Here is a 22661-nt window from a genome sequence, read left to right as displayed (position 1 = left end):
ATCCAAAAACACAGAGGAAGAAATACATGATACCGACAACATGGACCTGCATGACTGATGGGAGATAAAACACCTCAGTACTACAATGATACAGTTACTGATTTTCCACTTCGGCTGCCATAAAACTACTTTTGCGGGACGTTCAAGTTTCAACCAAGGTCTAAAAAATAAAGATTTACGTGACACAACCTGCCTCTCTCAGTCCATTTGGCTACACAGACCTGTGTCTTGCATTTCATCTGTCTTCTTTGACATAATAAACTCTTGCAATATGTCCTCTTTTTTTAGAAAAGAAAAAAGACAATCTTGATTAAACAAGAGGCACGTGAGCTGCCAAATGTCTCTTGATAATCTGCATGATATGCTAAAAATAACATCTACACTAACAAGGTCATTAATCACACTAATTAATGTGAATGTGTTTTACAAAGGCAATTTCAATATGATTCCCCCATCTTTTAAGTACTTATGAAAATGTTTCTTTCCTCATTAACATACAGTGTTATGCAGCATTGTGCTCCAAAATCTAATCAGATCATCTGGTCTTCAGGTTCCCCCCGGGGATGAATTGTTCTTGAGTTTCTGCGCTCACAATAAAATTATTAGGCAACATGCCAGAAGAGTCTGTAGTGTATTTCTTTGTTTCTTTCTTTCAAATAAAACGTATTGTGGGACCACTTCTGCAGGCACCAGAGCACTCATTTAAAATTAATCAAGCGTGTACAAGCTACAGCTTTGTAACCTTCACTCAAAATGTATGCTCTGTTTATAATCAATTTTATGGAAATAAAACTTGATTGCTTTCTAAAATCTGTTTCTGTAATGAAAAACACAAACTCGTCTGTTTCTCCAAGCTGCACCATGTTTAGACCCAGGCTTCTTATTATACTGTATGCTTATTTGAATCTACTTGTTTGTGAAGGTACTGTATTAATTAACTGATTAATTATTAAATTAAGTTTAATACAAGATCCAATTGCATGATATCTTAAAACCTCAATAATTCCCTTATAGGAGAACAAGGTGTTAGACCCATCCAGTATTGACTCATTACTACACACTGAATAAATTATTTTTCAGAGGCTAATTCGGTGGAGAAGATACCAGTTTGTCCAATAACAGTAACCACAACAGACCAGAATGCAATGCACCTTTGAAATGTCCAACTGTGAGATCAATAAATGAAGTAACGTTCACATGGCACATGAAAGTGGGAACAGTCAAAATGAATTTATAACACATTATCTGCATCTCATACACTTTATCTTGTTTTTATCTTGTTTGTCAGGACAATAGCAGTTTTATTTCCTCTGCCGTCAACAGATTCTTTCAAAATGTAAAATAAAAAACTATTTTTTTCATTTTTAGAGGGTAAAGTGTGCACATGAGAGCAATGAAAAGCAAGTCAGAGGGAGAGTTGGGAGTAAATAATATAAAAATCAATGAGGTTTGGTAAAATGAAACAGCATTACATTCAAATTATAACTTCTTACAGTGCAAATATAGTGTAGTTGGAACTTTATTGTTGTCCAATTATTAATGTCTGTCCACATATTCTGAATAAAACCCCCAAGGTACACTACAGATTACAATACTGCTTTGTTTTTATTAAGGTATCTTCATGGAAATCATCCAATAAAAGTAATGTGAGAGAACAGGTTGGTCTGTAATACCTCACTAAGTCACTATCCTGACAGGGACTGACCTGGTTTCTTTTTTACCAATTTGTACTGAGGCATGCTCACAGCTGAAGGTTAAAACTAATATTGGGGTTCCTACACAAACCCTCCCACACAATCCAAACCAATCCAAGCACAGTCAGTTTGAGTTAACACAAAGGGATCCGTGGCTCAAATGAACATTAAGTTTGATGCCACTCTCTGCGGGGCCACTGGCCGTCGCTGTAATGCAGGGTGACACTCTTTCCCCAGGTCACATATACACACTCAATGATGCCCGTCGAGGCTTATAGAGTCCTCAGTAGTGTTATTGTATCGACACATGACCTAACACATTTTCATTAACAACGTTCTCTAACAGTAATTCATTACTGTGCTCCATCAATTTAGGCCTATTACGTGGGTGGCCGACTTATTTATCCTGTGCTTATTTATTTCAAGGCCTCATGAGACTTGAGAGCTCACAGTGAATAGACTAATGATGATTAAAAAATCCAATTACAGTTAATGATTCACATTAAATATATGATATTTTACCCCTGAATGCTTTTAATTAAATCAACAATCATTCTCTTTTGATATGAGAGTAAATATTAATGAAAGGTGTATATAGATGGTACCTCTTAGGCAGGTAACTTAAAGGAATAGTTTCCATTTTGGAAAACAGAGTAATTTGCTTTTTACCAAGAGTTCAACATGTCAGTGCAATAAATATGCAGCAGGAGCCCGGAGACTGTGAGCTTTCCTTTGAATAAAGACTGGTAACAGGGAAACAGCTAGCTTTGTTCTGAAATGCAAAGGAAGAACTGTAGTTTCGAGTGAGCTCTGAGTTCAGTCAGAGGCTGCAGTGTTTGTATACAGCTTAGAGCTTATAGCTAACATCTGTACCACACAGGCGGTTTGGGTTGTCAAACTCAGTCTCCGAAAGGGTCATCTTGAAATATAAAAAGGAGTTTGCGGGCCAGATAAGCAGGGGTATAGCCACAACTTTCCTACAGGGGAGACCAAGTTAGACACAGTGATTCTATTGGGGTGGAAAAAATAACTACTTCAAATGTACAGAAGACTTAGTTTTATGAAGTAGTGTGGGATCATGGAGGTTGCTGTCTTTATTGTTAAACAACCATTATTGCTGATGAAAATCTATCTGGCGTGACACACTTTAGTGACGTTCACTGACTTCCTTCCTCATTTTCTGACATATCCTGTGGTTTCCCCAGGAGTTATAGCAATGTAAGGGGGTAAAGGGGATCAGACACCAATATCAGGCAACCAAATGAAACGCAATCTTGAATAAGATTATGGATTCCTCTGGGTTGGAAATATTTGGGATCTACAACTCAATAAAATATACAACATAGATAGTCGTATTAAGACATTTTAATGTGGAAATGATATTTTTATTTTCATCTGCCAGAACTCCTTTTGACTGCTCTTTTTTAATGTTTTTAATGTGTTTTTTTTTATGTTTAACCATGCAGAGTTGGCTCGTTCTGCTGTTTCACTGTCACTGGTTGAGAACAGAGAATGTTGTTGGGGATTGTAGTGCAGTGCGTTGAGGTCAATATTGATAATGGGCCAGTAGCCTATACGCAAGAAAATAAATAAGTGTGTCACCCAAAATTATGCCTACAGTCCCTTTTAGTCAGTCAGTCCCACAACGATATGGGTGTCACAGTGGAACGATGGCACCAGTCAGTCACCAGTCTGTGTTTTCAGCTAGCTTGCCATGTGGACACACTAGCTAGCCTATTAAATGGCCATCCTCTCTTTAAGCCCCTGTGATCAGAGTGTGTCAGTCAACCAGCAATCCCCCTCCCCAGGCAGCCTCTCAGGCTACTTACACAACTTCAGTAGGGATGAGAAGTGACAGACCACCAGGAAAGAGAGGACCTAATTGGGAGAATTGGTAGAACGGACGGATTGTTTGTGCTCAGTGAACAGATCAAAATGTTAATTTCGTCCTTGTCCAAATCTTCTGGGGTTGTTAAAGAAGGGGAATAAAATAGAATTTGTTTGCACTGCCCTGATTGTGTCTGGAAATTACTGATAAGTTGACAGAATAACACAATCCAGTCTGAAAGCATCGGGGACCTCAACTACGAGATTTGTGTCCTTGGAAGCACCCTGATCAAATACGAAATGTAATGAGTTGGAAACATCCATTACTTTGTGACTCTCATAACTTTAGAGTAAATGGCTGGTTGTCAACTTCTCCTCCTTGATTGCCTCAGTATGCATGGCACCTGTTCAGCCTACAACTGTATTATGCTCTCTTTTACTTCCATTATGTTGGTGAAATAGAGAACTGGGGGCAATTTAACACTCAACACTTCTGTTGTTTTCCCTCCTTCCCAATTAGTTGAGACACAGTAGACCCCCGCAGTTGTAAATTTGTACAAATAATGACAATTCATCATCTGGTCTCAGTGCTTATGGCAACATAAACAAATACTGGGTAATTTCAGGACAGCTCTCCCATATAAAAGTAAGAAAGAAGTAATAAATCAAGAAGCAAACTCCGGTCTCAAGCTAAATTACCCAAAGAGAAGTGATTTTCCATCTAAGCATAAATGCAACCTCACATCAAAGGTTAATACGAATCATTTCCACAGTCTCATAGCCACTGCGTTAGCAGCCAACTTTAATTCCTATAAACACAGAGTCCTGAATATGACCGTGACCCTTAATTTGAACTATCTTATCCCATAAATGCACAACTACAACTGTTTATCCACTTTCCACTTTTCACTTAGATAGATGTCACAGAGACAAGGGCCAGAAAGACAAAGTCATCAAGAGGTGGAGGTGAGTGTGATCAGTATCCCTGCTGGCATCTATTTCCTGCCTGGCTGGCCTGTCTGCCGTGTCACCAGCCATCACTTCAGCCCAGGCTCTTTCCATGCCAATTGGCACGACTCGCCGTTGCTCTCACACTCCCTGCCACATCCAGAGAGGCAGAGACGGGACATATTAGGCCGGCATCACACATCACACATCACACGCTTCACATCATCACACACACACACACACACACACACACACACACACACACACACACACACACACACACATCACAGATTTACGTGTTCCAATTTACACATGAAAAGGGATGAATGCACAGAGATGCAGAAAGAGACAGACAGGCATGCATATTCACACACACACACACACACACACACACACACACACACACACACACACACACACACACACACACACACACACACACACACATGCACACTGTTCTCAATCTGCAGATGAATGTGTGTGAGTTGTATATTAAAAGGTTAGTGTCTTGGGGACACTGACCTTTAGAAAAATCCTTTTGTTTACCAACATCTCTGGATGGAGAGCAGCTAAATATCAAGATATAACAGAGGAGGGGATAAATAGAGTATGGCATATCAAATACACTATAAAATATGTAAACTCTCATTCTATATTCTGACTCCAACACGTTCCTTGTCCTTTTTCAGCCCCTCAAGGTTGAAGCATCATATGCCTAAATCTGCTGGAGCCTGCACTAATCCTTCTTGAAGCCTGCAGGCTCTCCATGTCCTTCTCATTGGCTTCATTAAAAGGATCCCTGTCCTTTCTAATTCCCTTTCACTGCCTGCCGCTTGCTCATCAACCAGGCCAATTACAACCAGTTATCTAGAGTCAACTAGTATCTGAGAGGGGTCACACATGCACTGCGCCTTCCTCGTCCTTCCGAAAGGAAAGTGAGAACAGTTATCCCTGCGTAAGAGGCAATGCCACTCATGTAGGTCAAACATAGGGGCAGCAACAGGAGCGCTCATTGTGTAACTATATACAGTGCATTGAGCATCCATGGAGATTCGTTTCTCAAACTTTTTACATGATTGGGGGGTTAGAGTTTCAGGCGGCAATCTAATAATTCCCTTGAGGTCCCTTGAGAAAGAAGTCTGACTAGCGGTGCGAGTCAGCGAGGGAGCAATGGGAGCGGTGTGCAAATTGAAAGTAATCCTCAGGCTCGGCCAGCGGTGCTGCTAGATTCACATCTATTCATAATTCATCACTCGACAGCAGTGAGGTGGAGAAAGTTCTGTCCATGTAATAAACCAGGAAGAGACATCTTTGAAAGGCACTGATGGAATCGGGCAGATCAGCCTCTGTACTGCTGAAGGTCCCAGGTGAGAACAGTACTTGTTATAAGCAGGAAGACAGATGGAGAAGATAGCTGGGAGTCTGCGTATTTCACATCATATTAGATCCTACAGCTGTCCATCCACAATGCTCAAGAGGAGATTAGCTGACTGAGCCACTGTCAGTCTTACATGAACTGTCAAAAGCCTAATTAGACATCGTCCAAGCATCGCTAGCAAAGACTTTTATAAATGACACACTGGTTTTCCTCCAACTGGAGCCATTTAAGCGTTAACCAGCTTGACCACGAGGGAGTAAAACTGCCCGGAACCTCTAGCGAGTTAATTCACCAAACCAAATAGACACAGCGATAACAACTCAAGCTTGAACCTGCAAGAAATTATTTTTTTGGCCACTTGGGCTCAGTGGAAACAACATTTACATATTATCATTTTTTTATGTTGATATGGGACAACAAACTGTTGCCTATTATTTACACATGTAGAAGACACAGAGCAACATAAACATTCATTTGGAGCCGTGTTTTAGGCCACCTGTTGAATGTAAGTCCAATATTTAATCTTAATCTTGTGTTCGGTCTCTACCTACTCTTGAGTAAAATGTCTGGCACTTTAGCTAGCTAGTTGCTAACTTTGTCTGTCTGCTGTGTGGTGCTGGGCAGGTAGTGTACAGTGAGATTTTAGCAATTTGTCTGGAAACACTGAGCAGTAAGAATACACCTAAACAATACAGTTGTGCACCTGAAAATCAAAACAAAAAATGTCTGTCAAACTTAGGAGAACTGCTTTCATCTTTAAACCCAACAGAACAAAATGAGTTTATCTCAACAACATCATAGAAATGTCACTTTGGTTGAAGCTGCATCGGTGACAAATTCAAAGAAACAAGTCAATTCGATCATCATATTTCAAATCAGATTTGAAGCACAAAGACAACTAAAGCTGAAAATGTTAGTCACCCATGGGACACAGGATGCTTTTAGCAGGTTGATACTGACAGCTTTGGAGGACAGCTCAGCTTGTCGTTCAAGACAATTGATGATGACAGACAGGATGACAGACAGACAGCTAACAGACCACACTCACTCAGCTCAATTCGACTGAAACAGACAACATTAGAAGAAGTGACTCCTGAAAGTCAGCACAAGTTCACAAAAGACGACAAAACTTGTGTGGACACATTTAAGGGGAGCCTGCAGAGGCTTTTCACCTTCAAAGCACATGTTCACAAGTACACAAGTTCACTGAAATGTCCATGCTGGAACATGCACAGCTTGTCTAGTGACAACACATACTGTACACTGTGGAGGTGACTTTGGTTGTCAGGGGTGTTGGCTGGCCCTGCAACAGTGTGGCTGCCCATAGTTATGACACCAGAGTGACCTGAAGGTGAGGAGAAAACAGTAAAAGTGAAAAAGGTGGAAGCGGAGGATGTATAAAGGATGGAGCCCAAGGCGGATGAGATGAGGCAGTGCCTCTGGGAAGTTGCGATCACAGCAATCAAATTCCACCAATCCCCATCGTTATGTGCAACCTTACAAATCTGACCAGTCATTGTAGTTTCCTGCACAAAACAGTAAGCCATACATCACCAATCTCACTTGAGTATCAATCTTCTCAACTAACTCTGCAAAAATGTCCAAAAATGTTCAAATTCAAGTCAGATAAGAGAGAGGTGTGAACCTTTTTTTCAGACTGTTCTGAAATAGGTGCAAAAGTAAAATAGAAAGTCAGTCAGGGGTTTGAGAGGGTCACTGTGGCTACAGTTCTGGTAGACGGAAAAAGTGAAGACATAAATACAGTATGTTACCTCCTGAGTACTTGTTTGAGCTCACTTCAACATTTGCCTCGTCAGCTCCTTGCGGTTATGCTAATTGCATTTTGTGTCATTTAGGCTGAAGTAGCGTGTTAAGGCATTAAAGCTCATCGTGAGCATACGTTTGAAACATGAAGCTGGCTTTTTCTGTCCCTCTCTGCTGTAACATGATGCTGGCTGGCATTTCTGACCTCTCCTTAGCCCCTCTCATCTTCATCCGTCTTCACTGCATGGGCTAATCATTTCTCACTGAAAGGCGAGGAACCATAGTGCTGTGCTGTTATTGCGTATCATGTCATCTCATTTAGTTAGTCTCATTAAATCCCTTCTACATCTGAGAAGGTTGGAAAGGGCCGTCACCATCCATCTCTCAGCTGCTCAAAACTAACATCTGTTTTCAAATAAGTGTTCCCAATCTCGGTTTCAGTTTCCATCTAATTTCAAAGGTTCATCTGAATATCCTCATTTGAATGGCAAAAAAGAGGTTGTCTTGAATATTTCAGGTCATTGTGTTTGGAGAGCACTAGCTTAAATGTTAATTTTGCTCCTTCAAAGACAACTTACACCTGCCAACAAAGCATACCATATGAAGACTAGGGCTGCACAATTAATCGATATATTATCAAAACTGCAATATGGCCAAGTGCAATAAGCAAATTGCAAAATCTGCGATGATAAAGGTAAAATGTGTGATTAAACAGCATTATAATGAAGTACTGTAGTGCTGCAGAGATACCCTGGCCTATAAATCTTGTTCCCCAGATGTAAGAAAACATGTTTGTTTGCTACAGACCCTGATAAATCTCACATCATCAGGATTTTGAGTTTATGTTTTTTTAGTTGAAATGAAAATTGTGATGCATAAATGATCATTCCTACTAAACGTGAATCCCATTACAATGAGCAATAACTGTCAAAATAATTGCAATATGATTTTTTTACCATACCGTGCAGCCCTAATGAAGACATCTCTCTCCTGTCTTTCTTCCAAATCAAAGTTCTAAAAATAAAACGCAAACTGCCAACCTGTTTTTATTTGGTTCCTCACAGCTTTGTTCTAAATCTTTCCCAAAATGCAAACAGGCATTTAATTGGACTCATTTTTGAGTCACATATCTGACACGAAGCAATCTTGAACCAAAAAACAATTTCTGGTAAAAAAATAAGGCACATCTGTGATCAAAGTCTTTCGTTCTTCTGTGATTCTGCATCAAGGTGAAAATAGTAATATCCACAAGTGTGTCTGACCAATAACTGTCTGACACACATGCAGCCAGCACGATGGCTGGCCTGGGATTACAGCATAATGACATGCTGATGAAATGTACTGGGCCATGCAGCTCTGTCTATGTTATGGTCTGTTGTCCATACTTCAGCTGAGCCTGTTTGTATGGCCTACTTCACTGTCCCACCCTCTAATCCTGTGCCGTTGGGAACTGCCACACTGCCCGGTCCACTTCCCATCTCTCCTACACTCAGCTTTAATCTCGCTGCAGCCAAGACAGCAAGCTCCGAATTGGGGACGGCTGACTGTTGAAAAACAGCCTCGGCTAAAATGTGACCACATTTGTCAGAAATAAACCAGTGGGACAAACGGAAACACTGAAGTGAAATCTCTTAATTCTGTCCAGAACTTATAGCCTTCACATTTCTTAAAAGAGCAGTAAATAATCAAATCTTACAACGTATGTTCTTGCAAACCCACTGTATGTATCTGCATACCCATGTGCATGTTTTCTTTCCTGCCGCACTGAGCCTAATAATGTGAGAATAGTGAGTTGTCGGATTCTGGCGTAATTATCCAAGAGTGTTAATTACAGGAAGAATTCTGAGGCAATTATAGGATCTCAAGCAACAACGCTGGCACTGAATCTGCTCTCACGGCACACAGACACAGAAAGAGTCTCACGGCACATCACAGCAGCTAATTGTTGATGAATCTTCAAACATCAATATCATATTCAGTGCTATGCATTCACAGAAATGACTGCATAAAATCAGTGGAGCTAATCATTCTTGTGTTAAATCACAAATGTATTCGTTCTCCCCCTTTTTTCCCTTTTTGTGCCGCTTTAATAATGAGGGGATGTTTGTCTGAAAAGCAGCGCCTGTTTATAGCTATGAGCTGAAGTAGGAGAAGTGGTAGATCCTGTATCTGTGCCATGTCTTCTGAGAGATTAACTAATGCAACAATCAGCTCCTTGTTAAAAGAAGTCAAGTGTTTGAAGAGAGGAAGAGGTGGCAGAAATAAGGAGCTTGCATGAAGGTGCTGACCAAAACAAAACAAAACAAAACAAAACGAAGTCAACTAAAAAAAAGGGAAGATATGAAAAAAGAGAACGGGCATGCCTTCAAAGACTTATTAGATGCAAAAAAACAGGGGTTATGCAAAGATAAATTTAGAAATAGAGGCAAAAGATGTACAGAGAGATGATTTTTATTGCAGAATGACAGATGAAAACAGAAAGCATAGATGTGAGATGGCTTAGGGAAGGTGATGAGGGATTATACATTTTGACAGAGCCATGGAAGGAAGGGAGCCTTGGAAATGGATTTGTCGAAAGTGAGGCACTTCAGAGGAACATAGACTGTAAACGTGTGTGTGTGTGTGTGTGTGTGTGTGTGTGTGTGTGTGTGTGTGTGTGTGTGTGTGTGTGTGTGTGTTTCCTCGGATGGGTGGTTGACAGCGGCACTCTCTTATCTTTCTGGCGTAAATCTCAACTCAAGAGAGATCCCATCAACGAGTCCGGTGCTGCTGCTGTCCGTGCTACAACTCTGACTAATAGGAGCCCCTAATTGGGTACACTGCATGCTGACAGTAAAAAAAATCCCAAATACGCACTTATAAATTCTGTTAAATGCAAAAATTGACACACATCTACACCCTCAGCTAAGGCTCTGCAGGGAGTTAAAAGTGAACACCGGCAAATGACACAGGTTGTCAACTCCTGTGACGAAAGCTTAGTGAAAGAAAACAGAAGGAAGGTGGAGGAAGGAGGAGCAAGAACAGATTGAGGATGAAGAGAGGGAGGAGATGGTGACTCAGCTGCTCTCCCGAAAGGCCTCCAGGAGGAAGAGAAGGAAGAGAGGGATGAAGAGGCACCAAAGAGGAGGGGTGCTCATGCTCCCTCTGCTCTTCACAGAGTCATCTCAATTTTTCAGTCTCTCAAATAAAAAGAGAAACAAAGACAAGAGCTTCAAATAACTCTTCAGAGGGAGTGCAACAACAAATGTCCACTAGGCCAGAGTAAGGGGATGAGCAATCAGTGGCCTTAAAGGGGAGCACCGTGCCATGCCATCTCACCAACCAAGTCTGAGGCGGATTACGACATCATGGCCTGTTATCTGGCATGCGAAGGGGCCTCTTTAACGTCTCTAGGTACAGCTATGGGCACCGAGTAATTGGGCCCTGCCTGCGCATTAAACATAAATCTGTTCTGACATCACACAGGAACTCAGCAGTGGATGTACTGGGATGAAACAGCATGCTGGATAGAGTTAGAAACACACATTGCACCACACCAAAAAAACGGGGGGGGGGCCTCGTCCATGCAAACAGACACAACCGCAGCTACATCCTGACTTACAAATTATTCACAGGCTCTTTTGAAACTGTTTACTCTGACACGCCAACGCTGCCTTCCCCACACCGAGACAGGCGAGAGATCCATTGAAAGCAGTTCTGAAGAGACGTTTCAACGTAAGGCAAAAGCGAGAGACAGTGGGAGGGTAAGGAGAGAATTCTTTGAAAGAAAGCTATGGGTGTACACTATATGGGACAGAGGGAAAGGAAAGCAGGCAGGGTTGTCTTTGAAAGAGATGAGGTGGGTTCTGACAGCGTGCTGTCAAACAGGCCGTCTGTCACTGCAGGCGGGCTGATCCCTGATTCTGTGATCAATGTTTTTCTAAGAAAAAAATCTAAAAAGATGAATAATTCATCCCTAACCAATGACAGGCTTATGAAGACGGGTGGAGCATTAGCCTCATGCAGGGCTGTCTCACTGCGTGTCTACTGGCTCCCATGATAAATTCATAACGTTCCCCTGATGTCCAGAAGCGGCTTGTCCTCTTCACCTCAAAGTGTGGCAAACACCACAGATCAGGAAGTACACCTGTCAAACTGAGGGCATGCGACAGGAGGGTATTAAATAGACACAGACGTGTTTCTGTTCATGTGCACAGCGCAGAGATATACATAGACACATAGATCCACAGATTGTGATCTATACTGACAAACATAACCCTATACTTCTCAGACGCAGCACACAGCCCGCCTCCACATATAAAAATGGACTGAGTACACAGAGTGCTCCAGCTATTTTACGAGGAGAGTATAGTCTCTATAATGCCCCAAACAACAGAATAGAAGCTCGCCACAGCTGTGAGTCAGTTCAAAGCAAAAATCCTCAGCAGACTACTTCTGATCAAACACTTCTGACAGGCAAACCGAATCTGTATGTACCCAAAGAGAGAGAAAGAGAGGAAGACAAGAGGAAGAAGACGAGGGAGGAAGAGGAACCACAGTCTGTTAAACACAATCTCATCACAGCCATCTGTCACGCTTACATATGGACACATACAGCTGCAGATTTATTAGTTCAAATGATGCAGAAACAAAGCGAGGGGGAGATTTTTCTTCCAGGCTTTGATATCCGTTTCAAACAGCGAGCTGGAAAAAGGCTTTTGCCTTTAAAATGCGTTGCCCCCTCACTGGGGCTGCATGAACAGACTGACTCTCACTTCTCACAAGCTACTTGCACAAACACATGCATGCACAATAAAAATGTCTATTGAAAATCAAAGCTCTGCCATTAGCTTCATATTATATCATTCAAACACTCAGCGCACTTTCAAACTGGACTGGTATTAATTAAAGTCATTACCAAAATCATCTTTCATTTTAATCAGCACGCAAAGCTGCCAAGTTCAATATTGTCACACATTCTACAAAGGGAAATATCCAGAGAGAACACACTTTTGTTTCTCATCAAACTAAAAGGTCACTTGAAAATAGCAACCCAGCTCAAATTAACATCTCCATAATGAAGTAATGTGTTACACTTTTTGTCAGGGGGCATATGGTCTTATCACCTTCCAGCTACACGCTCAAAAGCACTAATGAACACAGTAAGTACAACAGGACATGTCTGACCCCGCTATGACCTCCACATTATTAAGACGTATATTCAGGAGGAATAAAATGTAATCCCTCCAGTGATCCACATCTCAAATGATGATGGAGAGAATGGAGAATTTGTTTCTACGAAGAAAAACGTTTGTGTACAACATTACGCGTGGCTAAAATTGTGTGGAACGTACAGTAACACCCTGTACAACTGTGAATTGTTGTTTTTACACTTTGGTTTTCGTACTTAGTAAACAAACAAGATACGTGTTAATGAGTGAGCTTTAGAGCTGCTGCTTGGCAGATATTGTTACTTTTAGCCAGAGCCAGTCTAGCTGTTTACCCCTGTCTGCAGTCTTTGTGCTAAGCTATGCTAACCGGCAAGCGGCAACCTCTGTAAATGCAGCCAACACGGAAAGTAACAAAAGCTGCAGTTCATCGAACGGCCACTTGAGGCTGACTACAGGAGTGAGTCAGCCTCCATAAGGCCCCATATTAAAATGCCCAACCTTACAGCAGAAATAAATATTTACAGCCTGCTACAAAAATGTTTCTCTATAGCTAAATACCCTGTTTATGATAACTGTAAGAGGGGTGTGTTTAATAGTGTTTAAATTATAATAAGGCTTAAAGTTATGCATTATTACCGGCATGGCTGCTTTTTGACTGACAGGTGGGTGCAGTCACCGGCAGCTGTTTTCAGAAACCAGGCTTCATTCAGCTCTCCTCACACTCGGTATATTTGCCCATTTTTGGCTTACCCGGGAGCTGGTGGAGTCAAGACTTCCAATATGGAGACTCATCAGAAACCTATGGGTGACATTACAGAGACTAGGTCCATATTTCATTACACAGTCTATGCTCACCACTTCATGGTCTTAATATTTACCATACAGACATAAGAGTGGTATTGATCTTCTCATCTAACTCTCTGCTAGCTAATGAATAAATGTGTTTCCCGTAATGGTGAAGATGGTGGAAATGGCTTTGAATAGTGAGGATCACTAACTTACAATTACACATGGACAGGGTCAAAATCCCAGCTTCTGCCCTCCCGTTTAATGCCTCTCTTCTTCCATGAAGCAAACAAGCAACGAAGCACACATGCAAGCTTTCAAAAGTATAAAAAACCAAAAAGCAAAACATAAAGCAAGAAACAGAATATAAATCAAGGAAAGACAAACGGAGAGAACAGCCTCACTGAGCAGTTCACTCTCATCCCTCAGTTCTACTGATCTCCACTTCAGGAAAATGATTTGATCAACTGATTATCTGCTTTATGTTCAACGGCTGAAAAGGAGATAAAAGTCGGCTTTAGTTCTGACAGTGTGATCCATGGAGCAGAGATAGAGGAGCGTTGGGGGTCATGGACTGATATGAAGATGCAAAGAGGCGTGGATCTTTAATCTTCATTTATAACCAATGGCTCACTGGGATATTTAAAATAGGTTCACAAGGTTCAAAGACCAATTTCGTAATGAGAGTGGAGGAAGAGTGCAGGAAGCACACAATACTCCAGAGAGCTCCATAAACAAAAACACACAATTCATGTGCAGGAGTATTTATTTTTGCAAAACTAATCACATTAATCTCAATCTAAATGCATCATCATCACCCCGCCAACGGCCGACTGAATGCTTCAGAGCTCGGCTGAGTTGAACACGCTGTTAACTGTTTTGGACGACAGGACCCATTTGAAGAATGATTAATTAATCCAGTGCTTAATACCCTTGCGCAAAGTTAAGTGCATCTGACCACAACCACACATAGAGTTCTCATTAGAGTCAGAGTCATTAGTAGGTTCATGTCTGAGGGGACATTATGATAAAAAAAAAATGCTACTTTTGATCGTCAAGCACTTACAAATCAATTAGGAGTTGCTGGTGATGTGTGTGTGCATATGTGTGTGTGTGTGTGTGTGTGTAGCTACAGGCATCTGACCTTAATTAAGGTATTTCAATCCAATCACAGGATGTTTTTTTTTTCATCTAAATGCCACAAAGGTGTTTGACGTTTCAATGGAAAACGGTGAAAGTGTGTGTTGTAGGTTCACACTGCACCTTTTAATTTAATCATTTTCACAATTCCATAATTGAAGAGAGCTGATTAAAGAGCTATCTCATGTGCAGGGCCCATGGAGAGATGGTATGATAGATGTGTGTAACTTGAGTCAACCCACAGGACACAGCTGGTTCTTTACAGCAGTTCAAGATACAGTAAGCCGTGTCTGCCTGGCTCAGCTGCTACAAATGTGCTTGATAACAGAGCTGGAAGGACTAATACGCTTTCAAGCATGAAGTACTAATAATCTCAGGATCTATCTTGGTTTATACAAAGTGGAAAAGGTATTGAAAGTTCCTCTAAATTGACGCTTTTATGAGTGATGTTCCATTGAAGCATTTAGTGTTTCTCACCTCAGAAAATATCAGGTTTTCCAAGTACCATTATGACATTATCATGACTGCGTAGCACGTTATGAAATAAAATATTACAGGAAATCCTAAACTTATTCTAAATATTGCTCATGGTTTTAGTACCAAAGGGAACTCACATACCACCATTTTTATTACATGTACCATAGTTTGAAAACCAGTGATTTAGAGAAACACTTGGGAAAATAATTCTAATTATGGATTATATTTTTGGCAGAATGTAAATGCAATTAATGGTGTGAGAGTGAAATAGATAAAAGGAAGGTTTTAAAACAAACTGTGCTCAGAAAACAGTTTGGGGAAGGAGACAAGCAGCTCCTAAACAACGAGGTGCCCTTCAGCGCTTCGGTCTTTATGCTATTTAAAGTTGTAAAGAGAGATAAGGTTATATCTAATTTAATCACACCGTATGGATTTCGCTGATGCAGCTGCAAAGCTTTAACTGAGGACAATGATTTTATGGCTCCAGTGTTGTTGTGGTACAGGTTTATGTAGTGCAGTTAGAGAACATAACGCTGGATGCGGCAGGGATCACCAAAGCTGCATGTAACAGATATACTGCAGTACAAATGCCCTTTACTCTGGTTATCTGCCTCCTCTAGCAGTTCATTAGATGATCACTGCTAGCGATGCCACTGTCTGTATCTTAGGCTTAGAGTGCATAGTAGTGACATGGCAGGAAATTTCCCTGTAGGTTTACTGAGGTTATTGAGTCGGTTGAGTCACGAACACAGCTTATTAGAATACAGTATGATGTTTTTGCGGACTGTCAGTATTCAGAAAAGGCATTTGTAACACATAACTTCTGGCTGAAATTATTAATTAGCAGGATCATTTATTCTTTTTATTAATTCAGTATTTTGTCTATAAATGACCATAGATAGTGACATATTCCCCAAACATGTATTTAGAGTGATGAATCTGTCGAGCAGTCAACACAAACACAAAGTATTCATTTTATGAAATGCATATGAAGAGCAGTAAGCAAATGTCAGTATTTTCTATAACTGTTATTGTAACCTAGTTACTATACAGGAGCCTTGAACTCCATTTTCTCCAGCAGTCTCAGTCATGATGGTCGATCCATGCTGGAGAATATTGTTTTATGGCTGGCCAGTCGCAGCACTTCAAGCTGCCAGCAGCAATAGTAATACATAAAATGAAATGAGCCGGAGAGAATGACAAGTATATAAACTCCTAAAATACCCCACACTTCATCCCATAACACGACTCAGGGTGGAATACACTTTGCTCTCTGTTACACTCAAAGACACACGACTTCAAATATCAGCTCACTCCCACCAAGATTTTAATTGTTGATCTTTGAGCTGATTTAAGCTTAAAGGACCAGTTTGTAAGATTCAGTGGCCTCTAGCGGGGAATTTGAATTTGAATACAGCTCACCCTTTCAAGCGTGTAGGAGAAACTATGGTGGCCGCAAAACTCCCTACCTTGAGTCAGTGTTTGGTTTGTCTGTTCTAGGCTACTGTAGAGAAAATGGCGGTTCACCATGGCGGCCTCCGTACAAGAGGACCCGCTCCCTCTGTAGATAAAAACGGCTCATTCTAAGGTAAGACTGAGGTGATTATACACCAATAACAAATGTTATATTCCATTTCTATCCATAAATGTTACACACCTTCAACATCAACACAAACAGGACTGTGTCTGTTGATTCACATTGTTAAAGAGCATTGCGTGGACAAAAGCAAAAGATGTAGTGAAGCCTCTGAACTGTGTGTAAGCACTGTCTACCTACGCTTGTGAGATTCCTTGGCTTCCCTTTTAGTACTTATGTAATGCTTAGGCCATCTCATCACACATTCTTTCATCCAGAGACCTCAGAAAACATAAAATATGTAACATCCAAAGAGCAAATACTGTTTTTCTCACCCCTCTGCTTCCTCTCTGTATCTCATATGTGCTGTAGCTCCAGCCCTCCTGAGCCGGTCCAGTAAAGTTGCACAGGACCTATCTACAAAACATCGAGAAAGAGTGAAATGGGAGAAAAGCATTTAGTAATGTGAGAGATAGATTAGAGAAGTGTAAGACAGCCATCCTGGGGCTTGTGCTGGATGCTACTGAAGTACTACAGCAGTGTGTGTACTCTACCATTTATAAATATGTTCTGCAACTATAAATATATGAAAGCTAATATAGCTTTAAATTACGCACAAATGCATTCTCTGAGTGGGCACTGGCCTCAATTGCATCATCTTTTCTTTTTTATATATATATTTTTTGGGGGCTTTTTTGCCTTAATTGGACAGGACAGCTGAAGATAGACAGAAAACGGGGGAGAGAGGGGATGACATGCAGCATAGGGACAGAGGACAGACTCGAACCCATGACTGCTGCAGCAAAGGACTCAGCCTTGGTAAATGGGGCGCCAGCTAGAGCACCCTGCATCATCTTCTAAAAGCAAAAACACATTCAAGTTAAGATAAATTGACTTCTCAACATTACTTGCTGTATTGTACCGGGTTGACATATTGCTTTGGCTTTGATCCTGTTGGTTTCAAAAAACATAAGAAAAGCTTTGTAGTTACTCTGGCTCCATTAGAGTCATCTAAATAAATGGAACAACAATGACAAACTGCAGTATGCGGAGTTTCATAACTGCACTGCCATACTAATTTGTCTCAAGCCTCAGCCTATTTTCCACAGATCAACAGCATGATTTTGAATAAAACCTCTTATATTAGGCCCCTAATTTTACTAAGTAATACTAAACAGATTGAGGCCCATTTAAATGTCATGCTGCTGATCGTTCTCAGTAATTGCAAATGATGGATACACCACAGGTGTGCCAGGTGATAAGACTATGAAGTAGTCCAACTAATTTGATTATATCACATTATGATGGGATTAAAAAACTATATATCCACATTTGAGTCAGTTATAGCACCTGAACACCACATTGCATCAATTCTGCAATTCAGAGTGCATGAAAACTAGTTATCAAGTGAGTAGAGAAAGAGTAAGCAATGTCCAAATAGCTCAAACTAATGGATACATGGTTGATAGTTAGCTTAAAGTAAAGGACAAATGGCACTAATGATACTTAGCGTAAAGTAGACTAATGGATAAATGGTGTGTAATTAAGAATCCCACTGCTTTTCTTGCCAAGACATGACCTGCTTAGCATTCTTAAAGTAGACTAATAGATAAATGGTTGACAGTTAGCTAATAATGGATAAAAGTGGCAGTAATGTGCTAAATGTGCTGCATTGAGTGTATATTCTTGTTGTTATGTCATCGTGTCCCTATGTATGTATGTCTCAAAGCTATGTACAGACTGCGGTTACAAATTTCCTGTGAAGGACAATAAAGTATCTATCTATCTATCTATCTATCTATCTATCTATCTATAAAAATCCACTTTAAAACAATGCAAGTGAACCCATTTGAGCCGATGAAGATGTTCTTGAGTTCATCTGACAGGCTTGTGTCACTTTGTCTGACAAAACAGGCGGAAAACCACTGCCACAAGGTAAAGAGGTCAGCCAGCGTATCGTCACCACAAATGTCAAATGAAGCAATCATGTTTGTAAACAAAGGACTTGTAAGGCCCAGATGCTCTCTGAGCTCTGCATTAAGGTTACAGCCCCATCTAAACGTCTATAATGGCATTACAGCAGTCAGTGAGTGGGAGGACGGCCAGCGCACACAGGCCCATGATCGTTCCAGCTGGACATCCTAACCACGACAGCTGACATGCCAGCGTGCCTGCAGGTATCTGACAGCCACTCACAGGGGCACTCTCTCCATTTCCTCCTGCACTCCTTCACCACTTAATACCTTATTTTCCTCCCCCCTTTGCTCCGCACTGTCCTCTCCGTAAGAGCGGCAGTGCCCTCATCTTGCTGACAACGGATGCATCTTTGCTTTACTGCCCTCATAAATACTCCAGAGTTGAAAACAATGAGGCCGGGCATTGGCAGTGTTAAGCTGAGGTAATGTCACTATTGAGCATGGCTGACAGCTTTATGTGCAACAGAAAGGATCAAAATGAGAAGGCTAGTGTAGGCGTAGTAATGGACAAGACTAACAGGCCTGATTCAACAATGCACTCCGAGGGCCACATAGACCTGTCAGCAGACATTTCATTACTGACACATAAATCTGCCAAATAGGGAGGCTAAGTGGCACTTCGGGTACCATTAAGTGCTGTTGTATAATTGCATTCACTGCAATGCTGGTTTTTGCTCTTGATTTTTATGACAGTAACAGCTACTGTGGCTCTCAATAAACAGATAGGAATCCATGAGACCACAATCAGACGTGGTGTAAAACAAGAAATACACAATTCCATGCTTAATATAAATCTGATGATGATGGCTTTATTATGTGCTTTTCATTATTTAATTATCTCATACACCAATGACTGGCCTTCAGTTGCTCAATAGCACTTAACCAGGGCCAAGGATCAAACTAACAACCTCCACCTCCTGAGCAACTTCTCCCAAAAAACTAGATCTAAATCCACTCCCCACGAGGTACACACACCCACCCCTATTCTACCTCACTACCGAACCCTTCCACGGGATAAAAGTCTGACGTGTTTAATTTCATGGTCAGCAAACCGTGTGAAGCCTATGCACACAGGAAGAGGGCAACACAGTGAAATGTTGGGGTTTTAATTACAGAAATGTAGCGGCAGTGAAAAATTAAAAGATGCATAAATCACTATGTGAATTTCTGCATTGCTGTGACTGGTTTAAAACTGACCAACGGGGGGGGGGGAGCAGTAACAATAATAAAAATCTCTAAAAGGGCCAGTGCCCCATGACCGAATACATTAAAAGTACTGCCTCCGACTCATGAGATGAATTGTAATGTCCCCAGTGTGAGTCCTGCCAGAGACCTTTGTTGCATGTCACTACCCATTACTCTCTCCCCTCATTTCCTGTCATCTCTCTGCGGCTAACTTTGTATGAAAGGCACGAAACACCCCAAACAATACCTAAAAGAAAAGACGATTACGGTTGTGACCATCGTCAAATGTACATGACAGCTATGCAACCTCTGTTATAATTTGCAGTTAGTTACATGCTTTTGTGATGTATGTAATGTGTGCAAGAATGTCCTGGACAGTGGTTGACCACAGTCCCTCACAGACGAGGAAAGAGATTAAAGCTTCTGCTTTTCCAGACCGTACTTCCAAAAAAAAAACTAGCTTATTTCTAGAACTGCACTAAGAGCTGAACAGAGCCACAATACAGGCAGGAGCAGAGCTGGGAGAGGGCTGAGCAAACACAGGCAGAGGCTTAGATGTGTCACACCGACGACAGGCACCGAGCCTCTCACGCTGGGATGACTGCAGGGATCGATCAAAGGCTGCCTTCCCCTTTCTACCCCACATTTAGATCATTAAAACCTAATTGAGAACTGGTAACCAAAGACACACACACACACACGCACACACACACACAGACACACAGAGTGGCTGTGCTTGCGTGGATACACAAGCACACCATCTCAGGGATGACAATAGAAAAAAGCACAGCTAGTGTGAGAGATAATGAGACCCGATGTCCATCTGAGTTAGAGAGCAAATCGATCAGCCGGGACTGCACCATAACAGTGTGAGATGAGGATGAGGGGATAAACTAGTGTCATGATGATCACAGGGCGAATCTCTCGCTCATCAGGTCATCTGTTTAGGTGAACCTTGACAAAAAGCAACTGGATGAAAGGCAGCAAGAGAAAGGAACACAACAGATAAACCCCATGTGAGACCACTCTCTCTGTGGATCACAACGAGGTGTGTAAAAAGTGTCAGACAGCAGATCAATTGGACCACCAGATGAATGTGTGTGTATGTGTGATGGAAGTTGGCTCACCCAGGACTAGAACTTGCACAGCGCTCCTTCCACATCTGCAAGCCTGGAGGTGCTCTGATCCCTGCTGGCCGTCTGCTCTGGCTGGGTCTGTGCAGGATAATGTTGCTCCTCAAGCCTCTCCAGACACTGAGCTTCCTCCTCCTCCTCCTCTTCCTCTTCCTCCTCCTCCAGCAGCAGCAGCAGCAGCAGCAGCAGAAGCGGCAGCAGCAGCAGCTGGACTGGACTGCATTCACTCACCTTCCCTCTTCACTGTGTCTTTGCTTCCACAGCACTCTGCTGCTGAATTATCTACCGCCTCCCAAATAAAGTCCCAGGCTCTCCACTCTCTTCTCCTTTGTGCTATAAAGGCAGCAGCAGCTCCTCTCCCAGCGGGCTACCAGCTTTGTATCTCGGAGAAGCGGTGAGGGCTGCCACCGGCGGCGGCAGGCAGCTCGGACGGATGGTGCTCTCGTTATTGGATTGCATGTGTATGAGTGTCCTGGCATTTGTGTGTGTGGGATGTGGAGCGTAGTGTGTGTTTGAAAGAGGACCCGGCTGCTGTTCATTGGGGCTCATCTGCGCTGTTGCCTATCTCTCTCTCTCTCTCTCTCTCTCTCTCTCTCTCTCTCTCTCGTATTCGGGCTATTTTGTGTTGCATTCACGTCCTGTGGGGGGAAAACGGAAGATGAGCTCTCTACTTAAAAATTCAGCTCACTTTAGCTTTCAGGTGGTGGGTATACTCACAATACTCTGCAGGGACAGACTGTATGGAAGCCCGTGTGTGGACAAAATGTATTAAATAAGACAGTCGAAATTTATGCAAATGCATACAGATATGGGACGTAAAACCAAAACAATGAGCTGAAAGACGCTAAAGAATACAAGCAGCACCTTTCACATTGCATTATTATCTTTTTATTGTATTGTGTTATTTTTTATTACAGTAATCTGATGTCTTTCTTTCATTTTGGTCCAAACTGAACTGCACTCAGTGCGGTGTTGCTGTTTTGATACACTACTGTGATTTGTGCTGTCTCAGGAGGCTAACATGAACATGTTTCCGCTGGTTGCATGCATAATAACTCCAGCAATACTTGCAAGTAGCACATGTGCAGTTAATAGACCCTTTTCTCTGCAGACATTTTAATATGTCACAGCAGAACACTTTGTCCTAATGTTGCTCTGGTATCTCTGTGCTCACTCACTCACTGACTTACTGGGACTTGTTAATGTTATTAATGACAAGTCAAAATGTCTGACGTGAAAAAGGGGCTATTATCTGTCATTTCAATTAAACAGACAAAACAAAGGATTTTCATCACTTTTTTTTAAAACATCCTCCAATGTTATTGTTAGATATTATCAGTGATTTACTGCAGTCCAGGTGAATAAGTGTTGAACCGACGCTCCCCTTTAATCTGTCTGATCCAGCTCAGTTTCCTATACACTATTATACATCTACAGTATATCATGAGTAGCAATTTGGGGTTCGGTGTCTTGCTCAAGGACACAAAAGAGGAGCTGGAGAACAAACCACCAACTTTACAGCCAGCCACCATCCCACTACTCCGACTGAGCAACAGCTGCTACAGTGATACTGGAGAGATGGCGGTGGCGAGCTGTGCCAGGTGGTTGAAACCATTACGAAGCGCTG

At 41.7% G+C, this 22661-nt stretch overlaps 1 protein-coding gene across 3 annotated transcripts in view; it reads right to left on the bottom strand.

Moving 5' to 3' along the window:
- The window catches only part of lingo3a (leucine rich repeat and Ig domain containing 3a), a 35391-nt gene extending 13597 nt beyond the window's left edge, over positions 1-21794 (bottom strand). The window contains exons 1-3 of one of the 3 annotated variants that reach the window (XM_051375513.1): positions 21029-21794; positions 17076-17157; positions 7105-7192 (exon numbers count right to left, since the gene is read on the bottom strand). The gene's annotated coding sequence lies outside the window, so the exon portion shown is untranslated. The remainder of the gene's footprint in view (positions 1-7104; positions 7193-17075; positions 17158-21028) is intronic. The other 2 variants (XM_051375512.1, XM_051375511.1) reach the window with 2 other exon arrangements.
- Positions 21795-22661: the final 867 nt, after the last annotated feature.

The sequence above is a fragment of the Dicentrarchus labrax genome, unplaced genomic scaffold (genome assembly GCF_905237075.1).
Source record: "Dicentrarchus labrax unplaced genomic scaffold, dlabrax2021, whole genome shotgun sequence".
Taxonomy (NCBI): domain Eukaryota; kingdom Metazoa; phylum Chordata; class Actinopteri; family Moronidae; genus Dicentrarchus; species Dicentrarchus labrax.
The sequence above is the reverse complement of the archived record's forward strand: the minus strand, read 5'-3'. Positions and strand labels throughout refer to the sequence as shown.